This window comes from Artemia sp. Qi Xiang Cuo, chromosome 14 (genome assembly GCF_049724085.1).
Source record: "Artemia sp. Qi Xiang Cuo chromosome 14, ASM4972408v1, whole genome shotgun sequence".
Lineage (NCBI taxonomy): Eukaryota > Metazoa > Arthropoda > Branchiopoda > Anostraca > Artemiidae > Artemia > Artemia sp. Qi Xiang Cuo.
Genome location: NC_142807.1, coordinates 70,724,787 through 70,744,807, shown reverse-complemented (window position 1 = coordinate 70,744,807; position 20,021 = coordinate 70,724,787). Strand labels below are relative to the sequence as shown.

At 34.2% G+C, this 20,021-nt stretch overlaps 1 protein-coding gene across 1 annotated transcript in view; it reads left to right on the top strand.

Moving 5' to 3' along the window:
* Positions 1–9,378: 9,378 nt before the first annotated feature.
* Rrp40 (exosome complex component Rrp40) overlaps positions 9,379–20,021 on the top strand; it is a 60,412-nt gene continuing 49,769 nt past the window's right edge. Inside the window, exon 1 of the mRNA XM_089099809.1 lies at positions 9,379–9,403. The gene's annotated coding sequence lies outside the window, so the exon portion shown is untranslated. The remainder of the gene's footprint in view (positions 9,404–20,021) is intronic.

Sequence of the window (20,021 nt, the reverse complement as noted above, 5' to 3'; positions counted from 1 at the left end):
TAATTCAATACTTAAAAAAACTGGACAAGGAGAGTAATTGAAAACTAGTTTGTTATTGTGAGCAACTTTTAACGTATGTGGATCAAACTTATGAGCATATTGTAACGGGGGATTTGTCCATTATAAAGCATCGTGATCTTCAAAATATAATGAAAATGGGTGCTAAGTTCCGTCTTTCTTACCGCATAAGGCCAGCAGACATTCTTAGGGGATTAAAGAATGATTTGTTTCCTTTCTTATATTGGACGATAAAATTTCATAAAAATCCACCAAAACCACGTTTTATTGCTGGGGCAGCAAGGTGTCCAACCAGAATTGCGGCTACTGATCTATCTTTAATTTTAGGAGAAATTAGAAATAAATTTAAAGCATATTGCTCCGGAATAAAAAATTTTTCTAACTTTAACCCATATTGGAGCGTTAATAATTCGTTACAAGTGGTATAATCTTTGGCGAATGTTTCAGCTAAGTGTCAAGTAATTTTATTTTAATAATCTGTATAAAAATTTTTCAATAAATTTATTATTAGAAAAATTCAAAATGGTGATAAATAAATATTTTCTTTTGTCTAATATCAGATTTTTAAAAATCGCTACTTTTAATAAAAATGCCTAATGGACCAATTTCTTTAGAAGCACTATTAATTCAAGATGCTATAGCTTGGATATGATATACAATTTATTAGAATTTGTTTTATTTAATACATTTTTAAGATTTAATGGGAATTTGTATAAACAAACTTTAGGTATTCCTATGGGTGGGAATGCGACTCCATTCATAGCAGACCTGTTTTTAAGTCAATTAGAATACGAATATATGATAAATAAAAATAGCCCAAGCAATGTAAAATATAACCTTTCAAATAACAAAAGATATCTGGACGATCTCTTAGTACGAGATTTCAAAAAATATTTATCCACAAGAGCTAATTCTTGAGCCTAGCTATGGGATGGGACACTCCGACCATTTCTTAGATTTAAATATTAATATTTCAAATAATAATACATTAGTTTTTAAATTATATAATAAAACGGATGATTTTAATTTTGAAGTAGTTAATTTTCTATTCCTTGAAAGTAATATACATTCAAATATTACTTATTCGGCTTATTATTCCCAATTATTAAGGTATGCAAAAATATGCAGTAATTACACAGATTTTAAAAATAGATGTAAAAAGCTTAGTGAAAAACTGATCTTCAGATTATTTTCTGCCAGAAAAATTAGTTGACTATTTAAACAATTTAGTTTTATCGTTCATAGAATTGTAGGCAATTATACAAAAAATTAGAAACAAATACTGAATGATATTTTAATATAATTTCTCTTGCACGTTGCTTTTTTGGAAGTTTGATTTTGTAGTTGTTTTCAAACAAGCTTGAGGATCTTTAAATTGGTAATTGGTTCCAGATACCAATAAAAGATTCATCTGGACATGTCTTCAATTGTTCCAGAATGGTCTCTGTCAGTGACCTCTGGGATTTTATTAAGGAAACATTGAAACACTTTTTGTATGTAATTTTTAATAGCTTGACTAGTATGCATGTATTTCACAAGTTTTACCTGACATAGGGTTACCATATAGATCTTATGGTAGAGGCTCCACCGTGCCGGGTAAAGAATGTAAAGCCTTGAAACCTGTTAAGGGAGGTGGTATTTCTTCTGATGAGCCCTAAATGGAAGGTTCTACTTGGAAATATTTTGCTAGATTTAAGGTGCTTTTGCTGGTAAATTTACAATGACTTACATTTATTGATGACGACTTTGCATGGATTTTGACATTTCTATTTGGTTGACGGTTTGGGTATACTGTTTGGTCCTAGGTAGTTGGATAGATGGGTAAGGTAAAAGCCTCGTTCAAGTGCACATTTGTCTCAATTGCTGGATTAGGACGACAGTTTTTTTTTTTTTTTTTTTTTTTTTTTTTTTTTTGCCAAGTAATTACCTCTTAAACATAATATAAATACTTGTGCTTTTTTGGCGTAAAATTCAAATTCGGCAGCCATGCTGTGATAGAAATTTTTAAAATAAAATTCTATTTTATTCTTCTATACCTAAGACTAGCAGACATAGTGCAAAATATAAAACTTAAAACGACATAACTTACTATGAATAGATCCTAAATCAATTAGTAACAAAAATGAATAACCAAGTCAGACTTAAAAGTAAAAAACATTTGAAAACTAAATCGAATAGAAATTATATTTACGCTGAATGGGTAACAGGAACAGCACCTTCAGTTTTTCCTTTGCCCTTTGATATCCTCCAAAAAATTCCAAAAAACCCTTTCTGTGAAACATTTGAAACTTAAAGCTGCAAGTTCCTGGGATATGGGATCCCTCAATCAGAAGAAAATAGGTTTGGGATAGGAGCTGAAGATGTTAAAAAATAGGAAGATATAAAAAATAGGACCAGAAGATGTTTTTTTCATACTGGTTTAAAACCTAATTGGCTTTAAAGTCTTGGACCAAGGGTGCCTCATTCACAAAAATGAAAAAAAAAAATGCTTAATTGTCTGAAAATGGTACCCTAAAAATTTTTTATAATTTTTGGTTTTCTTGATTGCTTGGATCTTAATGCCGTAATTGCTAGGCCAAAAAGATAATAGTGTACAAAAAAAAAATTCAGTTTGGGGGCCAAAGTTGTGAACAACAAACTATTTTTTCTGACTGAATTGAAAGCTTCAAGGAGCACTGCCTGAGTAAAGAAATCACACATTGTTGTAAGGGGAGATGTTAATTAACCCCAATGTGGGCCAAAAACATTATTTATTTGATAAGTTAGATACTTGCTACCGAAAGTCCACGATCGATCTTGCTCCGATTGACGTGAAAAATTCAGGGCTAGTAGCTGGGTAAGTAGTAAACGAGCAAGGATAACAAATTTTGAAAAAAAAATGGTTGTATCAATTCTTAGCACGAATCTTATCTATTTAATTTTCTGATGGTCTCCACTTGAATATTGGTGGGACATAGAAAATAGGACAAAAGTAGCTCAATTAGCATAAAAAAAGTCTAAAAAATAAACCAAGAAGTCTGATTTTTTCTTATGACAAGAAAATATATGTATTTTTTAAATGACCACAACGCGTATAAATTGGAGCAATAGTTGCAAGAAAAGAACACGAAAAAAGATTCTTTTAATAAAATGGTAAATTAAAGGGCATGTAGCTTCAGGGATTTCTAATAAATAGAGGGCAGGGTGCCTTCAGCCTCACAAAAGACCAAATGTTGCAAAAACTCTAAATTCATATGTATACCCTATCAATGCATCCCAAATTGAATTGCAAAAAAATGTTTAGAGATTATTTTACAAAACCTACGGCTAATCGAAAAATGTGATTTAATATTCAAGTATAGCGATCTGAATTAGTCCTCCCACATGAAACCCAAAAAAGTAGGTACAAATAGTTAACTTCTGTTAGCCAAGCCCTGTTATAGACTCGCCTCTCTTAGTAGCTATTAAGATTCCTTTCTTTTTTTCTTTATTAAATAAAAAAACAAGTTTTTTTTAACTAAAAGTAAGGAGCAGCATTAAAACTTAAAACGAACAGAAATTATTCCGTATCTGAAAGGGGCTGTCCCCTCCTCAACGCCCCACTCTTTACGCTAAAGTTTGGCTTTTTATCAGAACTCTACTTTTTAAAACAACAAAAAACTTTAGCGTAAAGAGCGGGGCGTTGAGGAAGGGACACCCCTTTCATATACAGAATAATTTCAGTTCGTTTTAAGTTTTAATGTCACTCCTTACTTTCAGTTAAAAAAACTTTTTTTCTTTTATTTAGTTTCTGATCGTTTTTGAATTAATGCAGATTTGATTTTAGCTCACCGCATATGAATAATTAAAACAAAATTTGCATATTAGTTTTATTTTTTTTAACTAATAATAACCTAAGTTTGATTTTTGTCCCATTTTACTTAGGAATAACTTTTGAATCACAAAGGCTGTTTAATTATAATAATAACCTCTTTTAAAAATTATCAAAACTTTAGCGAAAGAGTGAGCTATTTAGGAGAGGCAACCCCCCTTACATTTTCGAGAGAGGCAGCGATGATGCCGATGATGCCAAAATGTGACGAGAAAGGCAGCTCTCACCACATTTTCAAACTAGAAATGGTGCTCGGCAAGGCTGCGCAGCTGCTTCCGAACTCTTCAACTGTGTCATGAACCATGTTCTCAACAAAACACTGCTGGCGCATCCGTTTGGCATCGATTTCACTAGAAGAGTTCTGGCAGATGTCGACTTCGCTGACGATGTTGCATTGGTATGCGAAAATCTCACTGACATCAAAACTGCCCTGGAAAAGCTAGCATCGGCTGCAGGAAAACTTGGTTTAAGTTTAAACTGGACCAAGACCAAAATATTACCTGTAGACAAGACACCATGCAGCCCCCTGACAACTATAGAAATACGTGATCAAGATGTTGAGATAGTCAAGCAGTTCACTTACCTTGGTTCAATTATTTGCTCAAACGGAAATCTAGATGAAGAGATATCAGCAGGGGTGGCAAAGGCGAACGCCGTTTTCGGCCGCTTACTGAGAACAATATTCCACAAACACCAGATCAGCCGTCTCACGAAATCTCGTATCTACTCTACCTCGGTAGCAAGTGTCGTGTTGTACCCGACAGAGACTTGGCCTTGGATACAGTTGCAGATGATGAAGGTAGATGCTCTCCAGACAGATCACCTCCGCAAAATTGAACACGTTAGGTGGTTTGACAGGGTACGGGACATGGATATCCTCCGGTCCTTTAAATTACCACCCCTGTCCGAACAGCTTGAGTCCCGCTCGCTGCGTTGGTACGGTCATTACTTGGCCTACCCACTGACACACCTGCCTCACTTATATTTGATTTTGACCCAACTGCAAACGGCTGCAAACGCCCCAGAGGTAGACCAAGTATGAGATAGCGCGGATATCATCCGCGATCGACTCACAGCGTGGGGCATTAACCCCAGTGAAGCTACCTACCCTCACCCAAAACAGGCCACTCTGGAGACGACTAACGGCGCTGACGTCTGGGTCCCTCTACGCTGGTGACGCTGCCGAACAAGAGCTCTAAGTCAAGTAAGCCAACCCCCCTTATATACGTAATATTTTATATTCGTTTTAAGTTTTAATGTTGCTCCTTACTTTCAGTTGAATTTTTTTTTTATTTAAAACTTTCCAATAACCAATACTATATTTAAACAATGGACAAAGTCCATAACTTGCAGCCCTTCCCCCGGGAACTGCGGGGGATAAAGCCTTCCTCACAGACATATTTATTAGATTTTCGACTATGCTGAACAAAATGGCTATCTCAAAATTTTGATCGGGTGACTTCGGGAAAAAATGAGCGTGATAGGGATCCCAGTTGCCCTCCAATTTTTTGGTCACTTAAAAAGGGCACTTGAAGTTTTATTTTTCGTTCGAATAAGCCCTCTCATGATATTTTAGGACCACTGGATCGATACGATCACCCCTGGGAAAAAAAAACAATCAAATAAACACGCATCCGTGATCTTTCTTCTGGCAAAAAATACAAAATTCTACATTTTTACAAATAGGAGCTTGAAACTTGTACAGAAGGGTTTAATAATACGCTGAATATGATAGTTTGATTTTCAGTAAGATTCTATCACTTTTAGGGGGTTTCACCCCCTTTTTTCAAAAATAAGGCAAATTTTTTCAGGCTCGTAACTTTTGCTGAATAAAAATAAACTTGATGAATCTTAAATATTTGAAATCAGCATAAAAATCTAATTCTGTCGATGCATCTACTGGTATCAAAATTCCTTTTTTAGAGTGTTGGTTACTATTGAGCCGGGTCGCTCCTTACTTACAGTTCGTTACCATGAACTGTTTGACTGTGTGATTCAGGAAATCGGTGTCTATCAAGGATAGTCTGAAATTTTGACCTTTCATAGTAAAATCCTTACTTTATAGTGAAGCCAGACACTTTAAATACGTTCGACATGGAAATTGTTGTGCAGGCCACTGCCACTGAGCCTTATAGGGGCGTGCTACAAGTGTTCGGAGTGGTCTCGGGCACAAAAGATCGAATTCTTTTAAGATGGCAGTATTAAAGCGCAACAAATTAAAATATTGGATCATTTCTTTAAACTTAATTGAGTTAAAATATTAAAATATAAGATCTAGAATCAAATTAGCTTATAGTGTCCATCTCTTCGTCACTTTAGGCCTTGGCAATTTTTGAAAAAAAACACTATTCAGGAAGGTACAAGAGTAAAATTCTAGTTTAGCTACTTTTCTCTATCTCAGAAATGGATAAGGTTAGGAAAATGAAATGTTCAGCAATGAATCCAGGATGGGGTCAATATATATCAAATCATATTATTGAGTTAGGACTAAAGTGAATACACCATTTGATGCCTTTTTTAATGCTGATTACGAATATAATAAGCATTTCTATTGGAAATGAATTTCAGCCCCCCCCCCCTATATAGGCTATGCCAATTCAGGGTTAGGTTAGGTTGGGTTAGGTTAGGTATAGCCTATATAGGGGAGGGGGCTGAAATTCATTTCTGATAGAAATGCTTATTATATTTGGGTAAAATTATACTTTAGCTACTTTTGGCCATCTTGGAATGGGTTTAGGTTAGGAAAATGAAACTTTCAGGTATGGGTCTACAGGCCAAAGAATGTCCTGGGAAGGTATTTTGAAGTACCTACCTCCACTCCGTCTCCCTCTAAAGGGTCCTGAAATTTGCCTAAATGATAGGTCTATACCCATTGAAATTTTGACAAAACAACATTTTACCTTAATTTTCAGTTATCAGTGTCTTTCTCTCTGGCTTTAGCTCTGAAAATGCAATTTTAGTTATTTGAGCAGAATTTTAAGCCATATCAATGTTTTAATTCCAAAATTTAGGAAAAGTATTTGCATATCTTTAAAACCTTATAAATTGGGATTGAGCAAAGTTGTGAAGCTGAAAACAATTTTGTTATGCTTCATTTAAGCAGAATATCTATTTTGCAAGGTTTCACTTCTATAACTCACAGATTTTTAAAGGTCATCAAAAGTCAAGACCCTCTAGAGGGAGAAGGAGTGGAGGTAGGTACTTAAAAATACCTTCCCGGGACATACTTTAGCCTGTAGACTCATCCCTGAAAGTTTCATTTTCTTAATATAACCCCTTTCTAAGATAGTCAAAAGTAGCTAAAGTAGAATTTTACCTATTTGGGTGTATTCACTTTATTTGAAACTCAATAATATGATTTGGTATATATTAACCAAACATTTTCTGGGAAGGCATTGCCAAGCTTCTATGTTAACCCTCTTCTGATTTCTAAGTCTTAGAAATTTGCTGGTAAATATTGAGCAGTTCATATTATTGACTTACAAATAAAGTGAAGATAAGATTAGATACCATTTTTACGCTCTTTCTGAATATAATAATTTCCTTTCTTGCAAATTCAATTTTAAGCCCCATTAGGGCCCTTGAAAAAAATAATTTCATTCTATATTTTTTGGATATAAAACTGGGTAAATTTCTACCAAATCATATTATTGACTTATGGATAAAGTGAATATACCACTTGATGCCTTTTTTGTAAAGTTCTACCAAATCATATTATTGAGTTAGGAATAAAGTGAATACACCATTTGATGCCTTTTTTTATGCTGATTACTAATATAATAATCATTTCTATTGGAAATTAATTTCAGCCCCCCCCCCCCCTATATATACCAATTAAGGGTATATATTTCTGAATTAGGGGGGGGGGGGCAAATTTTTTTTTTGATTTAAATGGGAGGTAAGTTTAAATTTTACCCCCACCCCTCCTAATGTAGAAATATATACCCTGAATTGGCATCTATATAGGGGGGGGGCTGAAATTCATTTCCAATAAAAATGATTATTATATTCGTAATCAGCATAAAAAAAGGCATTGAGTGGTATATTCACTTTATGCGCAAGTCAATAATATGATTTGGTAGAACTTTACTGCCTTTTTTTATGCTGATTACAAATATGGTAATCATTTCTATCAGAAATGAATTTCAGCCCCCCTATATATGCCAATTCAGGGTGTATATTTCTACAACCTAACCTAACCCTGAATTGGCATATATAGGGGGGAGCTGAATATATATATAAATATATATTTATATATATATATATATATATATATATATATATATATATATATATATATATATATATATATATATATATATATATATATATATATATATATATATATATATATATATATATATATATATATATATATATATATATATATATATATATATATATATATATATATATATATATATATATATATATATATATATATATATATATATATATATATATATATATATATATATATATATATATATATATATATATATATATATATATATATATATATATATATATATATGTATATATATATATATATATGTGTGTGTGTGTGTGTATATATATATATATATATATATATATATATATATATATATATATATATATATATATATATATATATATATATATATATATATATATATATATATATATATATATATATATATATATATATATATATATATATATATATATATACTCTCTCTCTCTCTCTCTCTCTCTCTCTCTCTCTCTCTCTCTCTCTCTCTCTCTCTCTCTCTCTCTCTCTCTCTCTCTCTCTCTCTATATATATATATATATATATATATATATATATATATATGTCTCTCTCTCTCTCTCTCTCTCTCTCTCTCTCTCTCTCTCTCTCTCTCTCTCTCTCTCTCTCTCTCTCTCTCTCTCTCTCTCTCTCTCTCTCTCTCTCTCTCTCTCTCTCTCTCTCTCTCTCTCTCTCTCTCTCTCTCTCTCTCTCTCTCTCTCTCTCTCTCTCTCTCTCTCTCTCTATATATATATATATATATATATATATATATATACATATATATATATATATACACTGTCAAATTAGCCATCTGGTGGTATCCCCTTTTAAACCTACTATTTCATCATAAATCCGTTTTGTAAAAGTTGTATAATTCACAAACATTGATTTGTCAAGATTCTGTTAAATTAAAAAAAAAAAATCAAAATAAATCCACCATGTTTCCTTCTTATTCTGTTAGGCTGCTTAAAAACTACCATTATAATTTTATTTTTCTCTAGTTTTACTAATGCAAATATAACTCCTGTTAATTGAGTTCAATTTCAAGCCATATAAATGTTTTTTTTTCTAAATTTAAGATTCATGTATTTGCAGATCTTTGAAACCTCATAAATTAGGATTGAACAAAGTGTGAAGCTGAAAACAGTTTTGTTTTACTTCATTTAAGCAGAAGATTTATTTTGCAAGGTTTCATTTTGATAACACAAAGATTTTTAAAGATTATCAAACATCACTGCCCTCTAGAGAGAGAAGGAGTGTAGGTAAAGACTTCAAAATACCTTCCCAGGCCATACTTTTGTCTGTAGACTTATCCCTGAAGGTTTCATTTTCCTAACTTAACCCCTTTCCATGATTACAAAAAGTAGCTAAACTAGAATTTTACTCCTGCAAGTCCTTTCTTGCATTCACTAAGATTATAGTAATTAATTTTGGTACTGTTTTAGATAAGGGGCTCCTTTTGTAAAAATTGTTAGATACAGCAATGGCTTTGTTCAATAATTGAAGAAACCCAAGTCACTAGAATAGAAAGATAAGTTAGAATGTTACATCTTTCCTCCTTTCCAAAATCAGTGGGTGGGTACAAAAATATACTTGAATAACAACAAAAGGATAACTAATTCAACTTTGGTAACATTAAGGCTACTTGGGAATAATTCATATTTCCTTTTATAATATCACTTCACTTTACTTATAAGAAGGCACTAGGCTCACTTCTTTTTTTTTGCACATTGAATAGGGCATCCTTTACAAGGATTTATCTACAATGTTTTCACTTTAACTGGGACTAATAACATTTTAAAACTTTGCTTATCATCTCACTTCACTTTGCTGGGAATAAAGCACTCCACTCATTTTCTTTATGTATCTCATCTGACTTTTGGTACTTAAAGGTTAAGCTTCTTTACAGGCTTAAAATAACAACCTGAGCAGGTTGAGTGAAAAGAATTCTGCAAATCTGAATGGGCAGCAAGATCCATGCTGGTTGTGGGTATTATTGTGTGGAAGGCTGGACTGGTATTGTCAGCAGCTTGTTGTGGGCAGCTTGATTCAGGGGTTTTGGATGGAGGTGTGGCAGCTATAAGTGGATTTATGGATAGAGATGCAATAGAAATGCCTGGTGCATTTGATGACAATGTAGGATTTTCAAGGAATGGGCATGCAATGGGTTCAGCCTGTGGAGTTCTTGCTGGTTGACCAGTAGAAAGTGGTTTGTTTAGCTGGTGAACAACTTTTATATGCTTCCTATTCCAGCAATATTTTCCCCCCATCATTTGTCTCAGTTATGTATGACTGAGGATTAGTGTCTGCTTTCTTAATTACACCCAATTCCCATGCTTTGCCATGGATTTGGGCATGGACTGCTTGTAGGGGATTTAGCTTCTTTGAGTTTCTATCATGATATTTCTTTTGGCATGTTTGTTGCTTATTTCTATGTTTTCTGAATTTGCCATGATGGAGTATATGTGGGGAGAGAATGGAACAATTGATCTCAAGTTTCTGCTCATTAGTAGCTGGGCTGGTGATGCAAAACCATTGATAGGGGTGTTCCTGTATTTGAGTAAAGCCAAATTATAATCACCTCTAGCTAGCTCAGTTTTAACAAGGATATCTTTAACTGTCTGTACTGATATTTTGGCCAAGCCATTTGATTGCAGGAAATTTGGTGATGATGTCTTCTGTTCTATTTCCCAGTCTTTTATGAATTTCTGAAACAGTTCTGAGGTAAATTGGGGGCCATTATCAGATACAAGTATGCATGGGATTCCATGTCTTATGAAATGCCTCTTCAGACATGCTATGATATGGTGGGCGTGTGCATGGTGCCCAACTCTGTCAAGCTCAATAAACTGGATGTAATAATCAACTATTATAAGATATTGTTCTCCATTATCATAGGATAAATTGCAGCCAACCTTTTCCCACTGTAAGTGGGGGATGTCATGGGTTAAAAAGGGTTCCTTTTGATTTGAATTTTGGTATTTGGTGCAAGCTTAGCAATGTTTTGTATAGTCTTCAATATCTGTTGTTATTCCTGGCCAGTATACAATGTAGCAAACTTGCTGCTTGGTCTTTTCTATTCCTAGATGTACTGAATGGATGTGGTTAAGAATATCTTTATGGGATTTGAGAGGGATGACCAAGCAATCTGCTTTCAGAATGATCTGACTGATGACAGTCAATTCAGACCTGACATTCCAAAATGGGAGTATTTCTACAGGTAGTCTTCTTTTAGCTTCAGGCCATCCACTCTGGATGAATTTGGCAAACTGGATTAATTGAGGGTCATTCGCTATCTCTTCTTTCAATTTGTTTAGTCTTTCTGTGCTTACTGGAAAAAAACGCCATTACAGAAAGTACAGATGACTCTATGTCTAATTGAGTCTCATTGCCTTGTTCATTAAGGTAGAACCACAACAATGCATCAGCAACAGGAATTTCTTTGCCAGGACAGAATACCACTGGGAAATTGTATGGTTGGATTTTTAGTAGCATCCACTGGAACCTTGGTGATGATTTTGAAATTGGGCAGTTTAGCATGACTTGCAGAGGCTTATGATCTGACACAACAGTGAATTTCTTGCTGTATAGATATTGATGATAATGCATGCAGCCAAAGAGGATGGCATACAGTTCTTTTTCTATTTGGGAATAGTTTTGTTCTGTTTTGTTAAGCAGTCATGAAGGAAATGACACATTCCTTTTGTTCTGAAGAATGGTGGCTCCAAGGCTGAACTTTGATGCATCAACCTGGAGCGCTATGTTTCCTGATGCAGGATTAAAGAATGCAAGAGAGTCATAAATCGATTACTTGATGCAGGTAAACGCTGCTACACGCTGGGTTTCCCAATGGAACTCCTGCTGGTTTGCTAGTTTACAAAATGGTTGGTTCAGCAACAAAAGGTTTGAATTATATCTTGCTAGATAATTCATCATTCCCAAAATGGTTCATAGTTCGTTTTTATTAGCTTAGATTTGACCCGCATTTCTTTTAGTGTTTGAACCTTTTGTGGATCTGGATTGATGCCATTTTTGGATATTATGTGCCCAAAGTAAAATATGCTTTCTTGTTTGAACACACATTTTCGTAGGTTGAATTTGACCTGTTTCTGGCGGGCTCTTATTAGTGCACTATGAATATTGGCATCATGTTCTTCTTCAGTCTGGCGAGAAATGTTGATATCATCCACTATGAATGAGAAACCTTCAAAGGCCTCTTCCATGCAATGCTGGAATTCGTCCTGTGCAGAGATTAATCCAAAGGGCATTCATTTAAATTTGTATCACCCATGTGGTGTATTGAAAGTGGTTAGCTTGGATGACTCATTGTCAAGCTCAAGGGCCCAATATCCATGACGGGCGTCAAGTTTCGTGAAATATTTTGCACTGGCGTGTTTCAAAACTGCCTCATCAAATCTTGGCATTGGATGGTGGGGGTGTTTGATGGCCTTGTTCAAATCGTGTGGGTTGATGCATATTTGAAGACTTTTATCTGGATTTTCAACTACGACTATAGGATTAACCCAGTCAGTGGGGTGCGAGACTCTCTAGGACCCTAAGATTTTCCATTCTATCAAGTTCCTTCTTAAAGCTGTCTTGAATGGATATTGGGATTTGTCTGGCTGGCACAGCTTTTGGTTCAGCTCTTTCTTTTAATGTGATCTGGCATTTTCCTTCAAGGTGGCTGATATCTTGGAAAAAGTCACTAAATTCTTCTTGAAGGTGCACAGACTTTTGGGGCTTTGAGCTTTCAAGTGATAGAACTAGTTTCACCAAGTTCAGTTTCCTGCTGGTGCTGAACCCAAGGATTGGTATTGGGGAATCATTTACCATAAAAAAAGTTTGGTTTCTTTACTGACATTTGTATATTCACAAGTTTGGCTACAGATTCCCAGAGTTGGAATTTTTTGACCACCAAAGCTGGTAAGGATATGTAGTGTCTTAGATACAATGGGTTTTGGATTAAGGGTGTTGAAGTTCCTTTCTGGTAAAATATTGCCTGTGCACCAGTATCAATTTTGAAGGTGACTTTTATTTGCTTGTTGATTGTTAATTTCACATAAGGTTGGTCAATACCCATTTCCATATTCACCATATAAATGACGTTTACTGTGTCAATAAAGATGTCATCGTCTTGGCTTTGACCTGCCTCTTGGTTTATGAGGTTTACTGTTTCCTTGCTACTGTTGCAGACTTTTGCAAAATGGTTCAGCTTGTCACAATTGCTACATACCTTTCCTCTTGCAGGGCATTTGGGCAATGGTGAGCAATCTCCACCACAGAAGTAACAAGCTTTGGCTTGTGAGCTGTGGTTTGTCTTCTTTCCTTTGAATGAAATTCACTTTTCGTTTTATATGTATGTCTGGCTTGGACCAGGCCAGGCCCTGGTTCTAAGTTGCACTTGAGTTTCTACATGTGTCCTTGCAATTGTTTCTGCTTGTGAAAGGCTCAGAGTTGAACCTGTTTGTAAGAGCTTTTCTCTGACCTTTGCTGAGGTTATGCTGCATACCAGTCTGTCTCTTATCATTTCTTCTTTTAAGGTAGTTGTTGAATACTCACATTTTTGAGCCAACAACTTTAAGTCTGTGATATACTGATCAGTAATTTTGCCTTCACGTTGGTCATTTTTGTGAAAAATATATCTCGAGAATACCGTGTTTGATAGGGGGTTGAAATATTCATTGAATTTTGATATGTATGCATCCAAATTGTCTGTTTCCTCATTGGATGTTGTAAATGTACAAAATATATCTCTTCCTTTGTCTCCCAGCCATATTAGCAAGAATGCACAATGTATTTTTTTGGATTTTCCACTGAGAGGGCCTTGGAACATAAGATTCGCATGTGTTCTGAATCTTGACCATACCTCCTTCAGGTTGTCACTTGACCAATCCATTGTAGGGTATTGTATGCTGGCTCCCATATCTGACACCATGTAAAAATTCGTTAGATACAGCAATGACTTTATTCAATAACTGTAGAAACCCAAGTCACTAGAATAGAAAGATAAGTTAGAATGTTACACTTTGAAGGAAACACTTATAGTAGGCCTAGGCTAACCTACCATGATGTTTAATATTTGATGCTCTTTTCAAATATCATAGCATATCCTACTTGTGCTTTTTTTTTTTTACAGTGTATCCCAATTTGTGACAATCGTGCACTTTAATTAAAATCTCAAAATCTAAAATTCTTACTTTATAACATACTGAAATTTCCTATTTCTCATATTTTCATTTCAAATTCCATTTTATTCTTCAATTGTATAAGGTAATTTTATTTCAAATCCCAAAAAATTAGAATTTTGTTGAAAATCACCACTTAAGAAGTAATAACAGGCTATTGATGTAGTAATAATGTTTGTATAAGAATGGCTTTCCTGTGCTTTTTAGATCTTAACAAAAAAAATGTTTATTTGATTTTTAAATTAACTGACAAATTTACTCAATAAATTATAAATTTATTATTAAATATTAATTAAATAATTCTAAAAACAAATTGTTGTTATTCAAACATTGTGTTAGTCCCCTAGTCCAAATGTGTATTAGTTTCTCAAGTACAACAATGCATTTCAGTATCAATATATTGGTTTCAGTTAACCATTAAAAAAGATAAACAAGTACCTGGATTTGATGCTTGGCTACTAGCCTACCTGGTTTCCCACCAGCTGGTTTCTTACTTTCTGATTTGAATATTGTAGCCATTTCTATCAAAAAGGCACAATTACTCTAATAGGACAGACTGTTTCCTTCTCAATTAAAATTCTGTTAAATATCCTGCTCTGTGGGCATTAGATGTTCCGTATTTAGGGGTGCATACATCTCCATAAATGCTCATTGTTTTGGGCATAAGCACTAGACACCAGTTCCACAAAATTCAATAAATTGTTTAGTGAATATAATGCAAAAATACCACTTTCATTTGGCTACAATTGACGAAAAGAGATTATTTTATTGGTGCAATCTGTACACAGATTTTTCTACAGCTCTGTCCTTAATTCTGTATATTATTTGTTTAAGATTAAAATTGAAGCATGAGATTATATTGGCCAATTATGAAGCAAAAAATGTCATTACACCATTTTGATATAGGCTTTCATGTGGTTACTTAATTTTAAAAGCCATTTTTTTTTTATTTGGTTGTTTAATCAATTGATAAATTTATTAATTAGTAAACTTTAGATAGATAGTTTTAAAAACACGCTGTCATTGTTAAAATGTGTACCAGTAACCCAAACACAGCATGGTGTATTGATACATGTTGGATCATAAGAAGATATTTTTGGGAAATTCTTCATATTGGAGGGCTGCCACAAAGTCCCTAAAGTCCCTAAAATCAAGTGAAGGTCCCTATTGGTTCTTTAAATTGATAAAGGTCCCTAAAGTCCCTTTTCTTGCTTTGATTTAAAGCTCGGTATCCTGAAGGCTACCATCACCTGTGAGTATACGGTTTTCAGTATTTTTGTTGCAATTGAGATTCTTGGAACCTGTTTTTGCTTGTCTAAGAAAGACAAAACTTGTTGTTACATAGGCTACAGCATTGCTGGCTGGACAGAGTAGACAGACTAGTAACGGAAAGGAGTAACCTCCTTTGCCACTGGAGTCAATAGGCTAGGAGGTGGCAGGGATTGGTTGACTGTGTTAAGTACTTAGAAAACTTTTCTAGTTGTCACTTAGTTATACACAGAGAGAGAAAAAAAAAAAATAAGAGAATGGCTCCAAGTACAAAATACAAAGGAGGTGGTGTTAAAACCATTTGTTGGAAATGCCATAGCTGAAGATTTGAAGTCAGAAATGGTCAGAATGATTGATGAGAATGGTTTATCTATCTCTAAACAACTAGCGTTAAGTTGTGATGATCTAAAGAGGAACACAAAAATTTACAACTGATTGACAGTGAAAAACGTGAATTAAGAGGTAGCAAAGGTCTCCTGGTATTAATACCTGCTAGATCCATTTGATACACAACGCTTTTTCAAAGGGTTTGCAGAAAATCGGTGAAAATTGTTCTGATCTGATCATCAGAGTGTACTACTTTTTTGTTGGTGACCAGCTAGACAAGAAGACTACAGGAAGATTCAAGAGAAAACTGGCGTTCCTAAGTCTTGTTTTTTTTAGACACTTACCCATTAAATGGTTAACAATAGGATCTGCTGCTTTGAGACTAATGGAACAGATGCCAGCTCTATTTAAGTATATCATTTTCTATACTGAACAAAAAAAAGGAAGCTGCTACTCTTGAAACCACTCAGCAGCAGTTAGAATCAAAGAAACAGTTGCTGATCACATGTCCGTTCTAGCAGAAGGCAGTGCAAAAAACTGAAACAAATAGGTTGTGTTTTCTAGTTACCGTACCCTTATCTCTTTTTCATCATATTTTTTTTTGTATTTGAAAGTTAGCGTTAAGGAAAAGAAGAAGAAAAAAGCTCCTCCCATGACATGATGATTCTCAGGTGGTCTGTTTCTTAATTATCACTTGGCTTCTGGTCATGGAGAGATGTCTGTAAATGATTGTTCCCATTTTTTTTCCTTACTCAAGTGCCATTTGCTGTTGTGTCATTGCCTTTTCTTTCAAAAGCTTTCTGAAAACTGAGTTTTGGGATCCATTTTGCATCTAGAATGGTCCCTAGAGAGGTCCATTTTTCGACTAAAAAGAGGTCCTTAAGCTCCTATTTTTTTACTACTTGAACCTGTGGCAGCCCTGATATTGTGATTTGAGATATAATTGTATTATCAAACAGTAAAATGGAATAAAAGATGAAAAAAGTGAAAAACAGGAGATTCCAGCATATTATAAAGTACTAATTTAAGTTCTGTTGATTTTTAGCTGGGGTGCATAAGGGTTGTAACAATTGCAGTGGAATGTAAAAAGACATGTGATATTTGAAAAGAGCATAAAATATGGAATCATGAAACCCCTATGCCTTTTCAAGGCCAGAACATAAATTACACTTTACTGAAAACAACACAAATGAATGTGCTTTGTCAGTATAATATATGTGTGGTCATATTTATTCCTTCAAATCTTAAAAAAAATTTTGATTTATGAAAGTTATAAAAGCGAAAACGTTTTTTTCCTAAATTTTTTTCTCAGTAAAGTGCAAATTATATTCTGGACTTGAGAAGGCATTGTGAGCCCTAATCATTTTAATTTCTGCTTGTTTTGAACTTGACTCGGTTATTTATTGTAATTTCTGTTTGTTTCGTGTTTCATTTATTTATTGATGCTAATTTGAGGTAGTTTTATGCTTGGTAGATTATTTCATTCTATTTTTGCTCATCTTTGGTTTAATGGAGTTCTTTACTTTTCCTTGAAAAACTTATTTTGTGGAAAAAGTTTTTTTAAAACTAATACCATACAAGGAGACCTTCACCAAAGCTGTTCTATCAAGAGAATGTAATGCTTGCTTGTAATCTATTAAACAGAGGACCAAATGTATTCAGTAACTCAGGTACTTCTCAATTATAAACCTAAGAGTGAAAATTTGGTCAACACATCCTCTACCTTTTCTAAAACTGCACTGTTCTTCTCTTATAACTTTGTCTACAGCATCTCTTTGTCTAAAAAGTATCATATTATTAAGTAATTTGCTACCCACAGAGACCAGACTAATGCCTCAATAATTACCACACTCACTCTCATCAACTCTCTTATGCAGTGGTTTAACTAAGGTTTTGCTAAAATCGCTAGGTTCTTCCCCTTGTTCAAAAATCATATTCATAATCTTCACTAACTTATTTCTGACCTCAGAGCCACCATATTTAAGAAACTCATTTACCACACTATCAGCACCTGGGGCCTTGTCATTTTTTAATCCTTTTAGCGCTATTGCTAGTTCTCACTTGCAAAACAAATCTTTCTGTACATCCAAGGTATCACAAAACTTTTTCATTTTCCTCTATATCTTTTCCTGCAACTCTATCTCGGTTTTGCACATTCTCAAAATGTTCTGCCCTTCTTTCTTTAACTCTTTCCATATCACTAATTGTGGCTCCGTTCATATCTTTAATACAAAAAACAAAAAAAAACAAGCTTTTTTAAACTGAAAGTGAGGAGAAACATTAAAACTTAACAAAAACATAAATTATTCTGTATATGAAAGGGGCTGTCCTCTCCTGAACGCCTCGCTCTTTACGCTAAGGTTTGACTCTTTCTCACAACTTACTTTTAAAACAATAAAAAACTTTATCACAAAGGCTGTTTAATTAGAATAATAACCTATAGTTGCCCTCCAATTTTTTTGGTCACTTAAAAAGAGCACTAGAACTTGTAATTTCCGTTCGAATGAGCTCTTTCATGATATTCTAGGACTACTGGATCGATACGATCACCCCTGGGAAAAAAAAACAAACAAATAAACCCACATCCGTGATCTTTCTTCTGGCAAAAAATACAAAATCCTACTTTTTTGCAGATAGGAGCTTGAAATTTCTACAGCAGGGTTTTCTGATACTCTGAATCTAATGGTTTGATTTTCATTAAGATTCTGTCACTTTTAGGGGGTTCCCCCTTTAAAAAAAAAAACGCAAATTTTCAGGCTTGTAACTTTTAATGGGTAAGAATAAGCTTGATGAAATGTATATATTTGAAATCAGCATAAAAATCCGACTCTTTTGATGTATTTACTGGTATCAAAATTCCGTCTTTTAGAGTTTCGGTTACTATTGAGCCAGGTTGATCCTTGCTTACAGTTTGTTATCACGAACTGTTTGATAACTGGGACAAGTCCGGACTGACTACTCCCTCTCAATTTATTAACATGCCAGTGCAATATTTTACTATTATGCCGTCTAGCAGCATCTTCCAGATCCTTTGCAAATTTTATCCATGGCCTCCACTTCACACCTGCTTAGTTCATATTTTAATTCTTTCTCCACTTTCTTTACATTCCTTTTATTTTCATGTGATCAATCACTCAGATAATTCTTGTACAAGCCCCTTCTCCTCTCTTATAAATTTTAAGCTTCTTTACTAATATTCCTAGCTGCACTCCTAACTTTCTGCCCTAAGACACCATCAGCTTCTTCACAAATTGCTTTTCTAAAATTATTTGATCCATCTTCAACATTGTCAAATTTTAAACTCTCTAATTTAGTATTCAACTGTTTCTGGAAAGTTTCCCTCAAATTCTCATCCTGGAGTCTACCAACATCATAACTTCCCGGGAGGTAGTTACCCTGCGGAAATTTGAGCTTTAAATTAACTATAGACACTACTAAATGGTGATCTTTACTTCTAACATCAATAAGAGCACTCCTATATACCCTAGTATCATGTATTGATCCTGCCAGTCTTCGGTTTACAATAACATAATCAATAAGGTTTGCTGTCTTACCATCACATGGATACCATGTTAATCTATGCCACTTTATAACCAAACACCGTATTGGTTATAACTAAATTGTTGTACCTACAAAATTGCAGCGGTCTGTAGCCATTGCTATTTTCTTGTCCTACAACAAATTTACCTAGGCTAGGATACCATCTATCCCTATTTCCACTGACCTGGGCATTAAAATCTCCTAATAGAAACACCATTGCTCCTTTAACTGCAGGTAAAATTCATCAGAGTCACTATTATCTCTTTCAGTCGGTTCTACAGGGGCATATACTACTATAACTGATACCCTCAACTTTTTAGTCGTAAAATGAGCAATTAGTGTTATATTACTAATATACCTTCCCAGCCTAAACAAGACTTAGTTGTACCTTACTCATCATGAGCCCTACTCCCTGTCTATGTAAATAAATTCCATATCACTTAATTTCATGCTTCCTGCCCCTTGAATATGAGTTTCTGAAACTCCTAATAAGTCCATTTCAAATCGTCTTAATTCTTCAGTCAAAACGTAGATACGATAGTTATTTTTCAATGTTGCA